This window comes from Thalassophryne amazonica, chromosome 5 (assembly GCF_902500255.1).
Source record: "Thalassophryne amazonica chromosome 5, fThaAma1.1, whole genome shotgun sequence".
NCBI lineage: Eukaryota > Metazoa > Chordata > Actinopteri > Batrachoidiformes > Batrachoididae > Thalassophryne > Thalassophryne amazonica.
This window is the reverse complement of record NC_047107.1, coordinates 107195728-107216787: the sequence shown is the minus strand read 5'-3', so window position 1 is coordinate 107216787 and position 21060 is coordinate 107195728.

Sequence of the window (21060 nt, the reverse complement as noted above, 5' to 3'; positions counted from 1 at the left end):
TAGGAGGGAGAAATGAAACTGACGATTCTGGATACATTGTAGGGAATGGAATGAATATTGGCCCACTATTTTCACTGTTTGGGACTCTAAGGAGAGGGTGGATATCATGGAAAGACTGGTTATACCAGATAGGTGTAATCTTGGCACTAACAGGGGTGGCGGTCTTGCTGGTAATATGTTGTGGTATTCCCTTGATAAAATTTCTGGTCAATAAATTGCTTTCATCCACAGTAGGACAGCTCCCACTGTTAGCCATCCGAGCCCTAGAAGAAAGCACAAACGAAACAGACAGAGAACCAGAATATATGGAAATGGATGAAATACCAATTATCCTCCCCGACAGCCCCCAGCTCCCTAATATTGTGGCGTACACCCCAGATAGGGAGGACTGGGATGGACCGTGCTTGGTGATATTGTAGACGAGGAAGAAGACATGCACGCACATTTACATTCACACACATGCACCCACAAAAATGAGGGATAGGATAGACAATATCTGAAAGAATGACATGGAGCTGTAATAATGAACGTATATGTATATTACTAGGACACAGGAGTATGGCTGAGAGACCAGACTCCCCTGATCAGGGACCTATGCCTGATCTGCCTCTATCAAGTCTGATTGGACTCTCAGAACTGTTTGGAGAAGAGGATATACAGGAGGGATGGTCGAGACATGATTGGTCGCCACAGCCGCCTTCCATCCAGCAGCTAAACCAGTTGGCAACAGAAGGATCTTCATCGTTCCAGCACCTGGCGATGACGGCTTCACAGAATCTGCCTGCAGCAAGAGTCGGCCCGAGGACTCCACCATCACCTGAAGGACCCTTTGGACTCAGGAACACACCCCTTCCGCAGATGCCATGGAGACAGTCACATGTGCCAGTGGCAACGATACCCTCCAGGGGAGGCAGCCAAGGTCGGCCATATGCAGCAACTGCCCGAGTGCATCCTAGACCCAATTCACTGCTAGGACCTGTCCCCAGCTTTCCACCCCCAAGACAGGAGAGATATTCTGATCAGCCCAGTACCTCTGGAGGAGGATCAGCAGGGGTAGACCTTAGCCGAACTCACCCACCAGGACAGAGGGGAGCTTTGTACAGGCTGCTAAATGCCCAGAGTGTCCCACCCACTTGCCTGTGCGACATCAACAATACTCCCCCCACACACGAAATGCCTTCCCCCTTGTACTTCCTGTCCCCTGGACTGCACAACCTTAATCTGGTCATGGTCACCCCACAGGACATGGCAATCTTGGTTCGAGAGCTTCGTCTTCCACAAGAGTCTGTTCCAAAAACCTTGGAGCAGCTCCTGCCCCTCACAAATCACATTCCCCATGAGCTATTTGAGGAAATCATGCCACAACTAAGTCAGACAGCTGCATACCTGTTCAGGATACACCGTGACAATGCCAACATCTCTTGTGCTCAGGAGGGCCTCCATACTCAACTGTGTGGTCTTCAGTCTAGTATGGACATGCTAGCCTGCATGATGGAGCATATGGAAAGGGAACAGCTAGGGCTGGCCACCACCACCCTGAATGTGGGCAAGAATTCTCTGGGGGCCCTGTACAACCTGGCCAAGCAGCACAAGGAGCTGGAAAGATCCATCAGAGAACTGCACGACTGTCTGAAAGCCAGAATTCCTGATCCTTCCCCCACTACCCCTGAAAGGCCAACCTCCCCATGTTCCCCAACTTCTCCCAAAACTTCAGATGCTGAGTAAATGCTGAGGAGCGCGGACTGACGTAATGGCACTGAACACGGACTATGATCTTGGTTCTTGAGTTTGAATTGCGGACTGGTTTCAGAAATCTGAGTGTAAATAAAACAAAGAAGGATATATGTTAGTAACGAAGGTTGGGTAAATGTCTGTCCTTACCATCATCTGCGTAACACAGATAAAGCTAAATGCATACACATAGATATCACATTGCAAAGTTATAAAAAGGGGACCCTTACACGGCGTGTTTGTAGATTTAGTAGTAAAGATGCACCATAGGGACCCCTTTTTTCTTAAATTATAGCATGCCCCAAGAGACATGCATCGCCTAAATTTGGCGTCTAGCCAAAAAGGGCATTAGAAAACAAGCTGAAAAAGAAGAAAAACAAAGTGGAAAATGTTGAGAAATGGCCTATAATGAAAACCATTATATGATTGACTAAGGCAAATGACTTAAGGACGGACATGAAGGGAAACCATTTATTGTGTTTTATCATTTAATTAGACATAGCTGCGCTAACCTTAGAATAGTTTCTTGATTGGTCGACTAAATAGTGGTAACGTAGGCATTATTTGATGCATTTAAGTAATACATGTGTGACTCTTTAACAAAATAATATGTAGAACCAAGTATAATGGGTTGGAGCCTCTGGTTGAGTGAGACAATAGATGCCAGAAGATGATTGGTTGCACTGATGTCAATGTAAAGCCTTTACTTTGCCATGATTAAGAAGTTGCTGTAACTTGTTTTATGTGGCCATTTTAAGTGCCTTGAATTACACCAAAACTCATTGTTTGAATGTCACCTTGCGTTGATATAATCCGACTAATTGCTCACCTTGTGCCTTAGTATGTAGGTTCACCTGCACTGCAATATATTTACCGTGTGAAGTATCACTGATATTCATATCCGCACCAGAGTTATCAGTAAGTCGAGTGATGTGTTTTTCTTTTTTATTGCAATGCACAAATGAGGATGTCTTGTCAGTACACAACCCAAGAGTATAGTTGATGTAATGGGACTCTTTCGAGTCCCAGAGGAGGGACTGTAGAAGAATTTTAGGTCCTTATTTGAACTATGATGAACTATCAAGTGTCCTGATCCGAACTGTATGTCCTCTGGTTGAACTAGCAGGTGTTCAACCCAAAAAAAGGGCTTTATTAGTCATTCAGTCTGTCAGGGGCTTTCCAAGGCCTTTTAGGTGCTTTCCCGCAGGCCACGTGCAGGGGCCTCAGGCCAGCTGCACGTGTGGCTGAGGCCATGTGCGGAGGGGGCCTCAGGCCAGCTGCACCTGTGGCTGAAGGTCTTTTAAAAAAATCAGTTGTAAATCCTTCACGTTTTAATGGGAGCGTTTGTCACATTGAAATAATGGCCTAACACCTGCTTAGGGTTCACTAGAGGACGCTTCCAATAGAAAACCATGTCTTGGGAATGAAATAAATAAAAAAGTCGAAGGAGGAGCGATGCCCGCGGGTCTCCAATAAATAGACGAGCGCGGTTGTCATATTCAGTCTCTCTAGAGGACTCAGTTTGTCTAAGCTTTGTGTCGAAGGCTTAAATAAACTTAAAAACTCTGTGCATTTTATCTTGCTTAAGGCTGAATTATTCTAAAGTGTTGTGTCATTTTCTAGCATATCACTTGCAATTAGTTTGTGTTATCTAAAAGACGACATCCTGAGAAGACTACAGACGAGCCGCGACACTTGTGATTCTTCCTGAAGTCCACTGCTATTTCCTTTGTTTTGATGACATTGAGGTGCAGGTTGTTGATGTCACACCAGTTGATGAGATGGTGTACCTCCTCTCTGTAGCCTGAGTCGTCATTGTTGCTGATGAGGCCCACTACTGTTGTGTCATCTGCAAACTTGATGATGTGGTTTGTGTCTGGCACAACAGTCATGGGTCATCTGGGTGAACAGCAGAGGGCTCAACACACATCCCTGGGGGACCCCTATGTTCATGATGATGGTCTGTGAGGAGTTTTTGGCCACTCTTGCTGTCTGAGGTCTGTTGGTGAGAAAGTCCAGTAGCCAGTTGGAGAGTGGGGTGCTGATGCCTATAGCACTCAGTTTGTTCGCCAGGTGTTGTGGGATGACTGTGTTGAAGGCAGAGCTGAAGTCAATGAACAGCATCCGCACGTAGCTGTCTTTGTTCTCCAGATGAGCCAGGCTAAGGTGAAGTGCTGCTGCTATGGCATCATCAGTAGAGCGCTTGGGACGGTACGCAAACTGGAATGGGTCAAAAGTGGCAAGTGCAGGTGGACGAGCTGATAGATGCCAGTCATCGTGCTGTCAAGACATCGCCAAAAGAGTTAGGATTTCAACAGAGAGGGTCCATCACATTGTCCAAAATTTACTACTATACTATAGAAAAGCATGTGCATGACGGGTTCCACAGATCATGACTTGAAATGGAACAAAAAAGAAAGTGGGTTTGTCAGGAACGTCTGACTCGACATGCACTGGGAGGTGAAGCTCTCCTCCCTCGGATTGTCACTGGTGATGAGTCACTGGGTGCATCATTATTAGCCAGAAAACAAGCAGCAGTGAATGGAGTACAGCCAAAAGGACTCACCTCACTCAGAAAAATTCAAAATCATGGCTTCAGCGGGAAAAGCCTTGATGACTATTTTTTGGCACTGCGATGGCATAGTCCTCAGAATTTTTGGAACACAGCAACACTGTCAGATCCAACCAACACTGTGGACATTTTGCAACAGTTGCGCGCACACTTGAAGTGGGTTCATTCTGGACAAGATGCAATTTTTCACTAAGCTGATACTCATCCACACACACGAGTCAACCAACACAGGATGCATTGCATCTGCTCAAATTTTATGAGCTTATACCACGCATACGGACGGCATACAGTCCAGATCCCTCAGACTTTTTCCTTTTCCCAAGCTGAAACAACACCTGAAGGGCCAATGTTATTCTAATGATGTAGAGGTGCAAGCAACTGTGCATCACTTTACAAATAATGCCTCACATTCACCCCGATGTGAGGCTGCTGCCATGCAAGGTGCTCACTACACAACGGGAGCAACTAGGGGAATAAAGACCTTGCCCAAGGGCCCTTAGTGATTTTCTGGTCAGGCTGGGATTTGAACTGAGGATTCTGCTCTCAAGCCCATGCTTAACCACTAGACCATCACCTCCCCTGTATATATGTAGACAATTTGCAAAAGCTGAGCACACGCTTGAAGCAGGTTTATCCTGCAATAGCTGCTATTCTTCAGCAAGACTATGCTCATCCACACACCAGTCGACAACCACAGGATGCATTGCAGCGGCTCAAATTTTACAAAATTTTACTGCGCCCACCACATAGTCCAGATGTTGAGCCCTCACACTTTCCTTTTTTCCAAGCCAAAAGAACACCTGAAGGGATGCTGCTACTCTAATGATGCAGAGGTGCAAGCAGCTGTGCATCACTGGTGCTGAGAGAAGACATCCAATGTTTTTTTAACTGACAGGATGTAAAACTTATCTTTTATTAGCATTAATGTGTGCAAAGGGTAGATGACTGCGTGGAAAAGTAAAGGCATTCATTCATCTTGCATTCATTGAAATAACTGCATAAGTTCTGCCTCTTCCTACACATTTTTGCATCATGTCAGTGAAGAAATCATGTTTTTTGTCTAGGCACAGTTGTTTGTTTCACTTCTGCATTGTGTATGTGTCTCTTCACTCTGTCACTCCCTCTCCGGACACAAATTGTCAATCTCTGGCACAGGAGGTAGGTACTCTGACTGGAAGGCTAAAACCCAGGCTCTGGCCTCTGTGGCCAGAGTTTCTTAGCTGTCGGCAAGTGAGGTTTACTGACTATACTGCATGTACAGTGACTCCTGCTGGCCTCAATCACACTTGCACCTCTGCATCATTAGGGAAAAAGTGTCCCTTCTGGTGTGAAAAAGAAAAAAAAAAAAATCGGAGGGCTCGAGATCTGGACTGCACAGAACGTGAGGTAAATTTTGTGCCACTGCAATGCATCCCGTGTTTGTCTACTCATACATTGAGGAAAATAAGTATTTGAACACCTTGCGATTTTGCAAGTTCTCCCACTTAGAAATCATGGAGGGGGTCTGAAATTTTCATCTTAGGTGCACGTCCACTGTGAGAGACATAATCTAAAAAAAAAAAAAAAAAAAAAAAAATCCAGAAATCACAATGTATGATTTTTTAGTAATTTATTTGAATGTTACTGCTGCAAATAAGTATTTTAACACCTGTGAAAATCACTGTTAATATTTGGTACAGTAGCCTTTGTTTGCAATTACAGAGGTCAAACATTTCCTGTAGTTTTCATCAGGTTTGCACACACTGCAGCAGGGATTTTGGTCCACTCCTCCATACAGATCTTCTCCAAATCTTTCAGGTTTGGAGTTTCATCTCCCTCCAAAGATTTTCTATTGAGTTCAGGTCTGGAGACTGGCCAGGCCACTCCAGAACCTTGAAATGCTTCTTACGGAACCCCTCCTTAGTTGCCCTGGCTGTGTGTTTGGGGTCATTGTCATGCTGGAAGACCCATCCTCAATGCTCTTACTGAGGGAAGGAGGTTGTTTGCCAAAATCTTGTAATACATGACCCCATCCATCCTCCCTTCAATATGGTGCAGTCATCCTGTCCCCTTTGCAGAAGAGCATCCCCAGAGTATGATGTTTCCACCCCCATGCTTCACGGTTGGGATGGTTTTCTTGGGGTTGTTCTCATCCTCTAAACATGGTAAGTGGCGTAGATTCCAAAAAGCTCTATTCTGGTCTCATCTGACCACATAACCTTCTCCCATGCCTCCTCTGGATCATCCAGATGGTCACTGGTGAACTTCAAATGGGCCTGGACATGTGCTGGCTTGAGCAGGGGGACCTTGCTGCCCTGCAGGATTTTAAACCATGACAGCATCATGTGTTACTAATGTGTAGTTCTGAGCTTTCTCAGAATCATCCTTACACCACAAAGTGAGATCTTGCATGGAATCCCAGACCGAGGGAAATAGTCATCTGGTGTTTCTTCCACTTTCTAATAAATAATCCTAACAGTTGTTGTCTTCTACCAAGCTGCTTGCCTGTTGTCCTGTAGTCCATCCCAGTCTTGTGCAAGTCTACAGTTTTGTCCCTGGTGTCCTTAGACAGCTCTTTGGTCTTGACTATGGTGGACAGGTTGGAGTGTGATTGACTGAGTGTGTGAACAGGTGTCTTTTATACAGGTAACAAGTTCAAACAGGTGCAATTAATACAGGTGAAGAGTGCAGAATAAGAGGGCTTCTTAAAGAAAAATTAACAGGTCTGTGTGAGCCAGAATTCTTGCTGGTTGGTGGTGTTCAAATACTTATTTGCAGCAGTAACGTACAAATGAATGATTTTAAAAAATTATATATTGTGATTTCCAGATTTTTTTTTAGATTATGTCTCTCACAGTGGACATGCACCTAAGATGAAAATTTCAGACCCCTCCATGATTTCTAAGTGGAAGAACTTGCAAAATCGCAGGGTGTTCAAATACTTATTTTCCTCACTGTATGTAGGTGAGCATTGTCATGTTGAAGAACTGCATATTTTCCAGGATGAACCTGTTTCAATCATGTGTGCAGCTGTTGCAAAATGCCCACATATTGGTCGGAGTTGACACTGTTGCTATGTTACAATAATTGTCTGAGGACTAAGCCATTGCACCTGCACTGGTGCATCAAGGCTGTTATGGACGCATTTTCGGCTGGATTTTTGCCCTTCAAACTCCTTGCCCACTTCCTGACTGCACTGACATCCACACAGGCATCGCCATAGACAGCAGTCTCATTCTTTGATGAGTGGACACGAGTGCACAACCCTCCACCATGAGGACTCTTTCAGCTTAACTTCAATGGTGAATTTGCAAAAACAAATACAGACCCAAACAATCTGCTTTAACATTTGTTTTAACATGATTGCAATAATAGACAGTGTGATAAGGTGCAGAATAGTTTAGAGTCATATGGGAATACGGAGTATGCTGATAAGATGACAACGACCTAAATTCCAGTTAGAGTCCCATTTGGAAGTGTACTGTACTCATTGAGGCGCCTGCTGAGGCTTTTTCAAAAAGCTGCTGGGTCCGTGGGAAGGAGATGATGATTCTCCTTCCTGCACAGTGGCCATGTCTTGGATAGTGCCACCTTTTCAATTTAAAAAGCTGAGGTCTGAGATTGTGAAATAACCAGCTGAGGGCAGCTGGTTGACCTGCAGAGAGGACAAGAAATGTGACAAAAGACAATTCAGTATTTGAGTCAGCAGATCTCTGTCTGCATCCGGACCAAAGTACATTTATCAGCCACCTGATCAAATTCAGACTCAAATGTTGTAGCAGAAATTTGACATTAAAACCCCCTTCGGTTTCACTCCACCATGACGCTGTATTAACAGTCAAAAGTTTCGCTCTTGACAGTTTCTCCAATCACAGCCACAGAACTCATTCAGATTTGTCACCGGTATCTGAAAAAGTAAAGCATATGAAAAGTAAAGCCTGATATTTCAAACTTTCCTTTACATTTTCACTTTATTTTAAATTTAACCAGGTTAGGAGATTGAGATCTCTTTTACAAGGGATACCTGGACAATTATAAAGTTTCCAATCCACCTAACCTGCATGTCTTCGGATGTGGGAGGAAGCCGGAGCACACGGAGGGAACCTACACAAACATGGGGAGAACATGCAAACTCCACACAGAAAGGCCACAGGTGGGAATTGATCCAATGACCTTCTTGCTGTGAGGCAACAGTACTAACCACTAAGACACCGTGCTGTCCATTTTGCACTTAATGTTGAGCAGTGTAGCGGCCTGCTCTGTGTTGTGAATTTTTTGACTCCTCCCACTCGCTTCCCTTGGGATGTGCACTCATGATCTTCATCAAGGGAGACGGACTCTCTAACCAGAAGGCTAAAACTCAGCGCTCTGGCCTTGTGTCCAGAGAATCCTTTCAGCTGTTGGGGAGTGAGGTTTACTGACTACTACTGCACAGTGTCTCCTGCTGGCCTCCGTCACAACAACATGTGTTTGTTTTGGTTGGGGTTAGAACAACCCCAATTGAAGGGGGAGGTGATGGTCTAGTGGTTAAGGTGTTGGGCTTGAGACCAGAAGATCCTCGGTTCAAATGCCTGACTGGAAAATCACTAAGGGCCCTTGGGCAAGGTCTTTAATCCCCTATTGCTCCTGGTGTGTAGTGAGCGCCTTGTATGGCAGCACCCTGACATCGGGGTGAATGTGAGGCATAATTGTAAAGCGCTTTGAGCGTCTGATGCAGATGGAAAAGCGCTATATAAATGCAGTCCATTTACCATTTTCAATTTTAACAATAATAATCATAAGGACACTTTATTTATTTTACAGAAAGTCCAACCTTTTGGTTTTGGTGATGTCATCACTGCCTGTTGGCTGAAAAATACATGGGATATATGTCAATTATTGTGCATTACTTTTCTCACATTTTACTACAAATTTTTTTGTGAGGATTACTTATGGAAAAAAGTTGCTGCTTCACCTCAGGGAGCTTTGGTGGCTGCTCTTTGTGCACAGATATGTTCATGCACCTGAAAACCTCTGACTTGAAACTTGTTAAAATAGCAGTGTACCAGGTTTATGTCCACCATGACCCTTAAAAGGGATGATGCATCACAATACACCCAAAACACGCACAGGATTAAGCGACAATACAACCACTTTCCACTTTGTTGTGCCTTACTTTGTGCTCAGATTATATGGCATGTATATATCAAACAGTAGATGGCCATGCCCCAAATGCACTCATGTTAGGCACTCTAGACTGTGTACCATAGATCATGAAGATAGGGCCCTAATTCGTACATAAAATACTTTGCACATTAAATATGTCCAAAGTATTTTATGCACATTTTCATTAATAAGGTTTTCATTACTTTTACTTGTAATGCCTCTAAAAGACCGTATTATGTTTAAAGCATTAAAAATGAACAAAACTGTTAAAGTTCTCATACACACTGTTATCACAAAGTGGTTAAAAATACATGGAAAAGTCTAATGTCCTGAACAGCTGCCTCATATCTGTACACCTCGAGCATGAACCCATGAATACTGATGGCTCATATGAGAGAAGCAGGTGTTCCGTAAGCAAGTATTTCTTGATCTACTGATTAGACATTAAAATTACTGTGGGTGAAGACTGACCTCAGCTTATTAACTGTCTGACCCGGTGTGGACGATCACACAGATGCTGCCGGGTGAGAGTCAGTGTTATCGATTTTATCACCATCACGCCATCACTAAACTGCCTATGTACACCATAAAAGACTGCGAATTAGGTTCATTTGTCACTTCCGCAGACCAGTTTTATAGAAAGCCTATGCAGTACTGATGCTTTTAATAATTATGGTTCCCTTTTTAAGGTCTCGTTCTGTTTTTTAACAACATAAAAAAAAAAAGAACACAACATAAAACTTGTGAATTAATTCTATGATTCCATCAATCTCTTGACTGTGGTCAAAATGTTAGATTACTGCACTTTCTGCAGTTAATATGACTCAAGGGTTTGCTGCATGACGTATGTACTCTGCTGAACTCACTTACCTCAAGTTTAACACATGAAGATAAATGGTAGAATGTTTGAGCTCTTCTTTAAGCACAGTGTCCAATCAAGCACAACGAGATGATGAAAGCAAACACTCATCTTTCACAGAGAAAGACAGAACAGTGATGGAGCATCGATCGTCACACCAGGCGAAGAGGTGCTGCACAGAAAGAAAAAGAGAGAGCATCATCTTCGACATAATATGTTCCTGGTGTTTGAGGAAACCCTGCCGTGTGGTCCTGTTAATTAAAAGTTAAGAAAGTTTGTCACCAGTGAAGATGAGCTTGAGTTCGATTTGTCAGGCATGAGTTTCTCTCCCTGTGTGCTTCATTAGGATTTGATGTGCTAACTTCTAATCTCTGTTGGATGCAGACTGGCTGTTTGGAATGACATTTTAGCACAGACAGACAGGGAACCCGGCATAAGACGAGCAAATGAGAGTACGACAATGCCAGTGATACGCCATGTGCACAATGTCATTATGGTGGCACAGGGCTTGGAGCTTGGAACAGAATTTGGCTTTGTTCAGACTGCCAGTAAAAATGTGATTTATGTGCATTGTTGTGGCTGGCGTGCCTGGCTGGCTTTTGTTTGTCTTCTGTTTCTGTCTTTTGGTTTTCCTTCCAGGTGGTGCGCATTTGGGACTGAGTGGCTGTGTGGCTGAGTTACCAGGACCTCACCCTGATCACCTGAGGCTGATCAAGTGCAGCTCGTTCAGGACTCACAGCTGTGGTGCATCTACACGGATTGGAACATGGTGGCATTTAAGTCTGGAGTACACAGTGTGTATTTGCCAGAGACTCGACCTTGTGACCAGAGGGGTGAGATCGTCGTCTCGAGAGCCATCTCATCATCAGTGGATGCAGAGAACGTCCAGGTTTGATGCATGGTCTGTGAAAGAGGAGGGGGTGAGGTCTCACGCTCGTCAGCACACTTCCTGAGGTACGTTAGGTTTTGTGACTAACATTTATACAGTCAGTAAATGTGGTGTCCCTCACACCTTATTGTACTGAGCTGTTATGTTAGTTGTTTAATCAGCTTCCACTGCAGTTGAGTTTGTGAACAGGGTGTTCCATGCCTGCAGGGTGGGAAGCTGATTAGTAATTAAGCCAGGAAGTGTTTGCTGTTTGTGAACACCTTTGAGCGGTCTCTCTGTGTGTGGAGTGTGGACTCACATGATGATTTCTTCTTTCACAGACTCGGTTTGTCGCGGCCACCTGGGGGGTGTCGGCGGGGTCCTTGGGTCCGAACAGTTTCTGGCTCTGGACCGTTTGTGCTGCTAGGAGCGCACCGTAATCCACCACGCCAGACCGCGCACTCATTTGTTGTATTTTCCACTTCACTGTTATGTCATTAAATTTAGTTATCCTTTGTACCATGCTCTGCTTATTTCATACTGGGTCCTTCAAACGCTGGTCGGTTCTCCGGGCTGCGTCCGACACATAACATGCATATCCATTTCAAGCTTCATTTGTAGGTGGTTTGAAATGTGATTCAAATCACATTTTCTGTTTATTATCTGTTTTGATCTAAACTCTCAGATCAGATTCTTGGTGGTTTCTGGTACATCTGTGACTTTTTACAGGAAACCTGTCCTTTTGGTTTTGGTAATGTCATCACTGCCTGTTGGCTGAAAAATACATGGGATATATGTCAATTATTGTGCATTACGTTTCTCACATTTTGCTACCAAATTTTTCATGAGCATTACCTGTGGGAAAAAAAGTTACTGCTTCACCTCAGGAAGCTTTGGTGGCTGCTCTTTGTGCACAGATATGTTCATGAGAAACTTTTAACAAATGACAGATTACATTCTGCTTCCGTCAGAATCTGTCATTTGTAAATTCGTTTTGGGACTTCTTGTAAAAGTATTCTGCCGTTTGTAAAAGTATTTTTGCACTTCCCATTCACAAGCAGACAAGAAATATGTATGATCCTCCATTTCACAAAAATAAAGGTTCTCATTGTGGCGGCATGGTGGATTAGTGGTTAGCACCGGTGCCTCACAGCAAGAAGGTTGTGGGATTGATTCCCGGCCTTTCTGTGTGGAGTTTGCATGTTCTCCCCGTGTTTGTGTGGGTTTCCTCTGGGCACTCCAGTTTCCTCCACAATCAGAAACATGCTTATTTAGCGTCTGCTCCTTTCTCTGCCCCGACCAAGGCAGCGTCTACATCTGGAGTTGGTCCCTGGTGCCAGACTGTGGACGGATGGGTTAAATGCAGAAGACAAATTCCATTGTGTGTATGTATATATGTGCAATGACAATAAGATTCTATTCTATTCTACTTGCTAACTTGCACGAGCAACCAGTAGACATTGTTCAGGAGAGCGACCGTTGATTCCTCTTTTTGTTTTGTCAGTTTTCCAGCCATGAGGCAAACTGGAAAAGTAAGTGTATGTTCCTTTTGGGTTACTGCATCCACATGGCAGCCTCCATGAGGGGCCCACTCCCATGAAGGGCTCATTCAAATCTCATGAAAATGTATCGATTCCTTGTTGTCAATGTCAATGTCAATTTTATTTATAGAACAAATTTTCAACAGCACCAGCTGCCCAAAGTGCTTCACATGTTAAAAAAACAATGGCAAAACATTACAAAAGCAGAGCAATTAAAATCCAAATAAACAAAAGACAAAAAACACTTAAACACAAACAACAGAATCTTAAAATCAATCCTAAATGCAACCGGGAGCCAATGTAGCGAGGCAAGCACAGGGGTAATATGCTTCTGCTTCCTCGTCCCTGTGAGCAATCGTGCAGCAGCATTCTGGACTTGCTGCAGATGCTTTAGAGAGGACTGGTCCAGCCACAGTACAGCGGGTTACAGTAATCTAAATGAGATGTTATGAACAAATGAATAACTCACTCAAAAACACAAGTTGGAGGATAGGTCTTTACTTAAGATTCTGAGTTGGTAAAAACTGGCCTTAACCACAGAATTAATTTGCTTGTCCATTTTAAAGGAACTGTCAAAAATTACCTCCAAGTTTCTAACAGAGTCATGTATGTGAGGAGACAAAGGACCAAGCACATCAGTCGCGCCAGCAGACAATACAGGACCAAAAACAACAATTTCAGTTTTTTTTTCTCATTGAGAATTAAAAGGTTTTGGGCCAACCAAATTTTTACTTCCTGCAGACAGTTTACCAAAATAGCAACAGAATTCGAGGGGAATTTGAGTGGCAAATAAATCTGCAGGTCATCTGCATAAAAATGAAAGGCCATGTTGTACTTTGAAAGTATGGTGCCAAGTGGCAACATATAAATGGAAAAAAGTGCGGGGCCAAAAACAGAGCCCTGTGGAACACACCATAGTTTAAGAGTGCCGAACCGGACTGGTGAGGCCAAGATATACAGAGAAACTTTGGGCTCTAAGATAAGATTTGAACCAATCCAGTGCTATGCTTTTAAAACCAACATAATGCTCCAAATGGGACAGTAAGATACAGTGGTCAACCGTATCAAAAGCTGCTGTCAGATCTAACAAAACTAAAATCCCAGAGCAACAAGAGTCAACAATTAAAAGAAGATCATTTAAAACTTGTAAAAATGCTGTTTCAGTACTACGAAGAGATTTGAAGCCAGACTGAAATTTTTCAAAAATGCCATTAGAGTCCAAATGAGACTGCAATTGATCATAAACAATTTCTCAAGGATTTTAGCTGAAAATGGCAACTTTGAAATGGGATGATAGTTGGCAAGAATATTGGGATTCAAGGTTGGCTTTTTAAAGAGTGGCTGAACCACAGCATGCTTTAAAATTCCTGGAACACAGCCAGATAAAAGGGAAACATTCAAAACATTTAGAATGTATGGCCCAAGTACAGATATAATACTTTTTAAAAATTGTGCAGGAACAACATCCAAAGGACAATTAGAAGGTCTTAATTGCTGAACAACTTTATGCAATTCAATTAAGGCCAGAGGACGAAACTCAACAAAGGCCATGGTGCACTCAGGGTTTAAATTAGAATCAGTTAAGTGAGACACTGAAATTGAAGCCCTAATGTATGACACTTTTTCAACAAAAAACAACAAAAAAAATCATCACACAGTGATTGAGATAACACAAGACCAGACGGAGACACTGGGTTAACCAGTTGATTCAATACATTAAAAAGAACCTGCAGTCTGTGACAGTTATTTGCAACAAAGTTAGACATAAACTGGGCTTTTTTCTGACTTTTTGTTGCAGGTAATTATACAATGATCGATCCACTGGGGTGGAGGTTTTATAAACCCTGTACATTGTGTCGGAGCCAGGAAGTGTAAATTGTAAATATGCATTTATATTTGTGTAAACGTGTAAATAAAAGTATTGACCCAGTGTAATTTGTCATAACAAAGCAAAATATTTGAACAATCAATTTTATTTAAAAATAATAATGTCTATTTGTTAAAAGCTTTATACCTTAACAATATGCACTTTTAAATCCAACTTGAGTAAATTTACCAACCTGGTTCTTTGACATGGGTAGTCGATGCCCAAGAGGTTAGAAAGATAGTTTTATTGTCTGTCAGACAGGAAAATCACTGAGGTCCCCTAGAGGAAGGTCTTCAATCGCCAAGTTTGTGTTTTGAGGTTCTGCCTCAGAAGTAAAAGTGCCATATAAATGAATTCCATTCACCATAATATTTACTTGACTAAGGGAACAGAGGTGATGAGGAAGTAATGGGTAGATATGGTATCAAGGATAGGAATGGGGATGGACAGATGGTAGTTGATTTTGCAAAAAGGATGGAAATGGCTGTGGTGAATGCCTACTTTAAGAAAGGGAGGCGCACAGGGTAACATATAAGAGTGGAGGAAGGTGCACACAGGTGGACTACATTCTTTATAGGAGATGCAAGCTAAAAGAAAACAGTGACTGTAAGGTGGTGGCAGGAGAGAGTGTCGTTAGACAGCATAGGATGATTGTTTGTAGGATGACTTTAGAGGTAAAGAAGAAGAAGAGAGTGAGAGCTCAACAAAGGATCAGATGGTGGAAGCTGAAGGAGGAAGACTGTTGTGTGAAATTTAGCGAGCAGGTGAGAGAAGCACTGGTTGGAGGGGAAGCAGTTTTGGTCAACTGGAAAAGTACTGCAGATGTAGTGAGGGAGACAGCTAGGGCAGTACTGGGTATGACATCTGGACAGTGGAAGGAAAACAAGGAGACTTGGTGGTGGAATGAAGAGGTCCAGGAAAGCATAAGGAGAAAGAAGTTGGCGAAAAGGTTTTGGGATAGTCAGAGAGATGAAGAAAGCAGACAGGAGTACAAGGAGATGCGTGTGCAAGGCGAAAAGAGAAGTGGCAAAAGCGAAGGAAAAGGCATATTGTGAGCTGTACAAGAAGTTGAAATATTAAGGAAGGAGGGAAAAGGACTTGTACCAATTGGCCAGACAAAGGGACAGAGCTGGAAAGGATGTGCAGCAGGTTAGGGTGGTAAAAGATGCACATGGTAATGCTGACAAGTGAGGAGTGTGTGCTGAGAAGGTGGAGGGAATATTTTGAAGAGCTGATGAATAAAAAAATGAGCGAGAGAAAAGGCTGGATGATGTGGTGAGAGTAAATCAGGAAGTACAAGAGATTAGTAAGGAAGAAGTGAGGGCTTATATGAAGAGGATGAAGAGTGGAAAGGCAGTTGGTCCAGATGACATTCCAGTGGAGGCATGGAAATGTCTAGGAGAGATGGCAGTAGAGTTTATAACCAGATTGTTTAATAAAATCTTGGAAAGTGAGAGGATGCCTGAGGAGTGGAGACGAAGTGTGCTGGTTCCAATTTTCAAGAACAAGGGTGATGTGCAGAGCTGCAGTTACTACAGAGGCATAAAGTTGATCAGCCACAGCATGAAGTTATGGGAAAGAGTAGTAGAAGCTAGGCTTAGAAAACAGGTGAAGATCTGTGAGCAGCAACATGGTTTCATGCCGAGAAAGAGCACTACAGATGCAGTGTTTGCTCTGAGAATACTGTTGGAGAAATACAGAGAAAGACAGAAAGAGTACATTGTGTGTTTGTGGACTTAGAAAAGCTATGATAGGGTGCCAAGAGAAGAGCTGTGGTATTGTATGAGGAATTCTTGAGTGGCAGAGAAGTATGTTAGGGTAGTGCAGGACATGTACAAGAATAGCGTGACAGCGGTGAGATGCGCAGTTGGAAATGACAGACTCATTCAAGGTGGAGGTGGGATTACACCAAGGATCAGCGCTGAGACCTTTCTTGTTTGCAGTGGTGATGGACAGGTTGACGGATGAGATCAGACAGGAGTCCCCATGGACTATGATGTTTGCAGATGATAATGTGATCTGTAGTGAGAGTAGAGAGCAAGTTGAGTCTAGTCTGGAGGGTGGAGATATGCTTTGGAGAGAAGGGGAATGAAAGTTAGTAGACACAACACTGAGTACATGTGTGTGAATGAGAGGGAGCCCAGTGGAATAGTGCAGTTACAAGGAGTAGAAGTCGTGAAAGTAGATGAGTTTAAATATTTGGGGTCAAATGTCAAAGTAATGGACAGTGTGGTAGAGAGGTGAAGAAGAGAGTGCAGGCAGGGTGGAGTGGGTGGAGAAAGGTGGCAGGAGTGATTTGTGACTGAAGAATATCAGCAAGAGTGAAGGGGAAAGTTTACAAGACAGTAGTGAGACCAGCTATGTTGTACGGTTTAGAGACGGTGGCACTAACAAAAAGACAGGAGGCAGAGCTGGAGGTGGCAGAGCTGAAGATGTTGAGATTCTCTTTGGGAGTGACAAGAATGGACAAGATTAGGAATGAACATATCAGAGGGACAGCTCAGGTGGGACGGTTTGGAGACAAAGTCAGAGAGGTGAGACTGAGATAGTTTGGACATGTGCAGAGGAGGGACCCAGGGTATATAGGGAGAAGGATGCTAAGGATGGAACCACCAGGCAGGAGGAGAAGAGGGAGACCAAAGAGGAGGTTTATGGATGTGCTGAGAGAGGACATGCAGGTGGTTGGTGTGACAGAGGAAGATACAGAGGACAGGGTGAGATGGAAACGATTGATCTGCTGTGGCGACCCCTAACGGGAACAGCCGAAAGACAAAGAAGATAATATTTACTTGACTATTTTTTCAAATGAGTATTTGTACTTTTGCAGGGTTTTTTTTTTTGCAGGTTTATTATTTATAAAGCATTCATAATATGTCTTTAAATGTGCAATATCTGTTTTTATCTCAGAGGTAGCAGGACGATGTCCTCACTCAATTATACATGGGTGGTGCAGCTTTGGAGAGAGGAAGGAACTCAAAGTTCCACTGTGTGTTTCTGTTCTCTGCACACAAGACAGTGCTGAAATCTGCTCATCAATGACTCCACTTCCTACCTAGTATGAGAAAGTTTGCTCCCCACCCCCAAAATCCTGAACAACTTTTAAAAAATGCACCACAGAGAGCATTGTGACTGGATGTATGACTGTCTGGTTTGGTAGCTGACTGTTAAGACCCTCAGACTGTTCATCTTGCAGACAGACAAACTCACGCATAGACTGTCTGTTCATTTTTTATATTCAGGTCAAGTGTGTTTTATTGTTATTATTATTTAGCAGCACTTCAATATAACATTATATTGACATCAAATAATACACTAATAGGAATTAGCTAATAAGAGTTAATTAAGCATTTACTAATGTGTTTAGTAATCATTTATCAATGATGTTCATGTTAGTTCATGCTTATTAAGTATTATTAAGTAAGCATTAAAGGTGTTTAGTAATCATTCATTAATGGTGTTCAGTACCCATAAATTAATAAATTATACATAAATGAGTACCTTAGTAAACAATCACCTTTAATAAATTATTAATAAACACAGTTATCTCTTAATTCATTGTTAGTTAATGCTTGTTACTGTATTGATCAACATACTGTTATTGTAAAGTTTTACCTTATTCAGAATTTGAGTTGCATCAGGAAGGTCGTCCATTGGGTAACTAAGACTCCCCCCCCCCCCCCCCCAACACACACACTTTAAATAACTATGTGGCAATAAAGCAGATTGTCAGTGATTTAACACCCATTTGATGAAATGGAATATATATAATTACATCTGTCAAGGACGTAATTATATATACAAATTATAATAATTAATCATATAACTTTATCTGTCTGCCTGTCTGTTAGCAGGCTATGTCAAAACGACTACGTGGATTTTGATGAAATTTCACCAGTGATAGATATTAGGGCATGGAAGACTCCACAGAATTTTGGAGGTGATCCGGATCCAGATTCTGGATCAAGAGTTCACTTTATATAGGCTTTGAAGGATTACGTCAAAGCTACTTCACAGATTCTCACCTAATGTGCGCCACAGGTCGATTTTAGTGCATGGAAGACTCCACTGAATTTTGGAAGTGATCTGGATTCGATTGGCGGATGTCATGAATGTCTGATGGCTCTTGTTTGATATGTGTGGGGGGGGTCTAGTGATGGTCTAGTGGTTATGCGTTGGGCTTCAGACAAGAGTATCCTCGGTTCAAAACCAGACAGACCAGAAACCTGCTAAGGGCTTTTGGACAAGGTCCTTAATCTAATCCCCTCCTAGCTCCTGGTGTGCAGTGAGCACCTGGCATGGCAGCACCTTGACATCGATGTTTGAATGTGAGGCCATTAACAATAATCATAATATTTAGTTTGGCCAGTGGATTATGCCCTGAAAATGGAAATACTATGTATAAAAATGTCTGTAATTCCTAAATGATTAATGCAATTTTTTTTTTTGCAAAACCCTTTGAATTATAGCTGAAAGTCTACACTACAAACACATATTGAATATTTCATTTCAGGTCCACTGTGGTGGAGTACAGAGGCAAAATTATGCCTCTGTCCAAATACTTATGGATCTGACGGTGCATCATGTGAAACATGTATAGCTTTACATAGATGAATGGGGCATAAATGAGCCTGAACTCAGTCAGAGCCAAATTTAAAATCTAAAATAAGTCTCTGGGATCTTGGCCGGGGTCTGTACTCTGTGGGTGCGCACGAGTTATTTATTGTTTTAATTTTTTAAAATAATTGAAAGTCAAAGGCAAATTTATCTGTCAATTCTGTGATATGGACAGACAGAGTATTGAAACTGTGCCTCTGTCAGACCCGAGGTGGAATATTGTGTAATGTACTGTGCATTTGATGAAATGTCGATTGTGATAAATTCTTGCAGGTTTTTGTTTTGTAATATAATCTAAGCCGTGTGCAGTTTGCTCTGCTTGATTCAGGGTGACCTTTGTGCCCGTCCTTGATTTCCTGTTGATTGCAGCGACTGTCAGAAGTGAAAGCTGCCTCACACTCACACAGTGATGCTACACACAATCCCTGTGTGTGCGTTGTCTAATGAAGGCTGACGACAGATTTTTCCAACCTCTTTGAGCCTGTAAATTGCAGATCCATTCCTTCTTTCTTCACCATTTATGTGTACACTGATTATAACTAATGGGACGAGTTGGCAAATTAGCATGTGGCGAAGTATGCTTCGCAAATCAGTGGAGAACAATCACAATGTGTCTGTCAAAGTGTCCTTCACACTGACTGTTTAGGCCTCAGTCAGCCTCAACAGCCTCTCAGAGGGAGAGACACGTTGGCTCCATCGATCCCGTAAGATCATGGTTTGAAGGCCTGAGGTCGTACATCAAGTTGTGGAGTTGCAGCCCGTGGTGTGGCTGTACAGGACGATGCGAGACCGGCACAGTCTGCTACAGTTGCTGCAGGTGTAATCTGTCAATTGGGTGTCTATGGTAGTGGGTGCTGGCTGGAGTCTTGTGCTGTCGGCGGAGCATCCTCTCCACCCACTGGGCCTCTCTTCCGCTTCCCTGATGATGGTTCTGGTGTTGGACCGCCGCTGACTCCAGGTCCGCAGGGTTGAAGCCACCTGCTCTCAGGTCACGTTTGCAAACGTCTTTGAAGCGAAGGTGGTCCTTTTGCTCTGGAGACTGTGGCCAGCTCACCGTACAGTACATCCTTTGCGGTGCGGCTGTCCTCCATTTGCCTGACATGTCCGAGCCAGTGCAGGCATCTCTGGGTTAGCATGACAAACATGCTGGGCATCCCTGCCTTGGCCAGGACATCAGAGTTGGTGACGTGATCCTGCCAGTTGATGCCTAGAAGTCTTCTGAGGCTGCGCATGTGGAAGGCATTCAGCCTGTGTTCTTGGCGGGAGTAGAGTGTCCATGCTTCACTCCCATAGAGGAGAGTGCTTAGCACGCATGCCTGATATACCCTCAACAGAGTGAGAGACACAACCACCACAAAAAGCTAAGTGATTGCAAAAGTTCTTGATCTTTATATAAACTGTCCACTAGGTCATCAGACCACTGGAGACACAACAGCAGTTGTATAGGATTATGAGGAGGTGTCATATGAATATGTATAAATACATATTTATATAATGGCTGAGTGGATCCTTGTCATTTGATTGGTGCTTTGTATGACATGGATTATTCGTCCCATTTGTGTTGCATTGCATTTAGAGTGAAATTTGGTTCCATTTAGAGTGCAAATGTGGTTCCATACATTTGGTACCATTGCACTCTGCATGCACACCCACCCCCCCCCCCCCCACACACACACACGCGCCTGTGCCCATACACGTGCATGCATACACGTGCCCCCCCCCCACCCCCCACACACACACACAATGAGCACACGCATACACACACAAAACAAATCCACTCTGCTGTAAGCCATCTGGAGGCTGCTAGAAGGAAGTTAGAATGAAAAGGTGGACTAATTTCTCTGTTTTTTCGCTGCACTGAGGAAATATGCAGTCCTTTTTTTC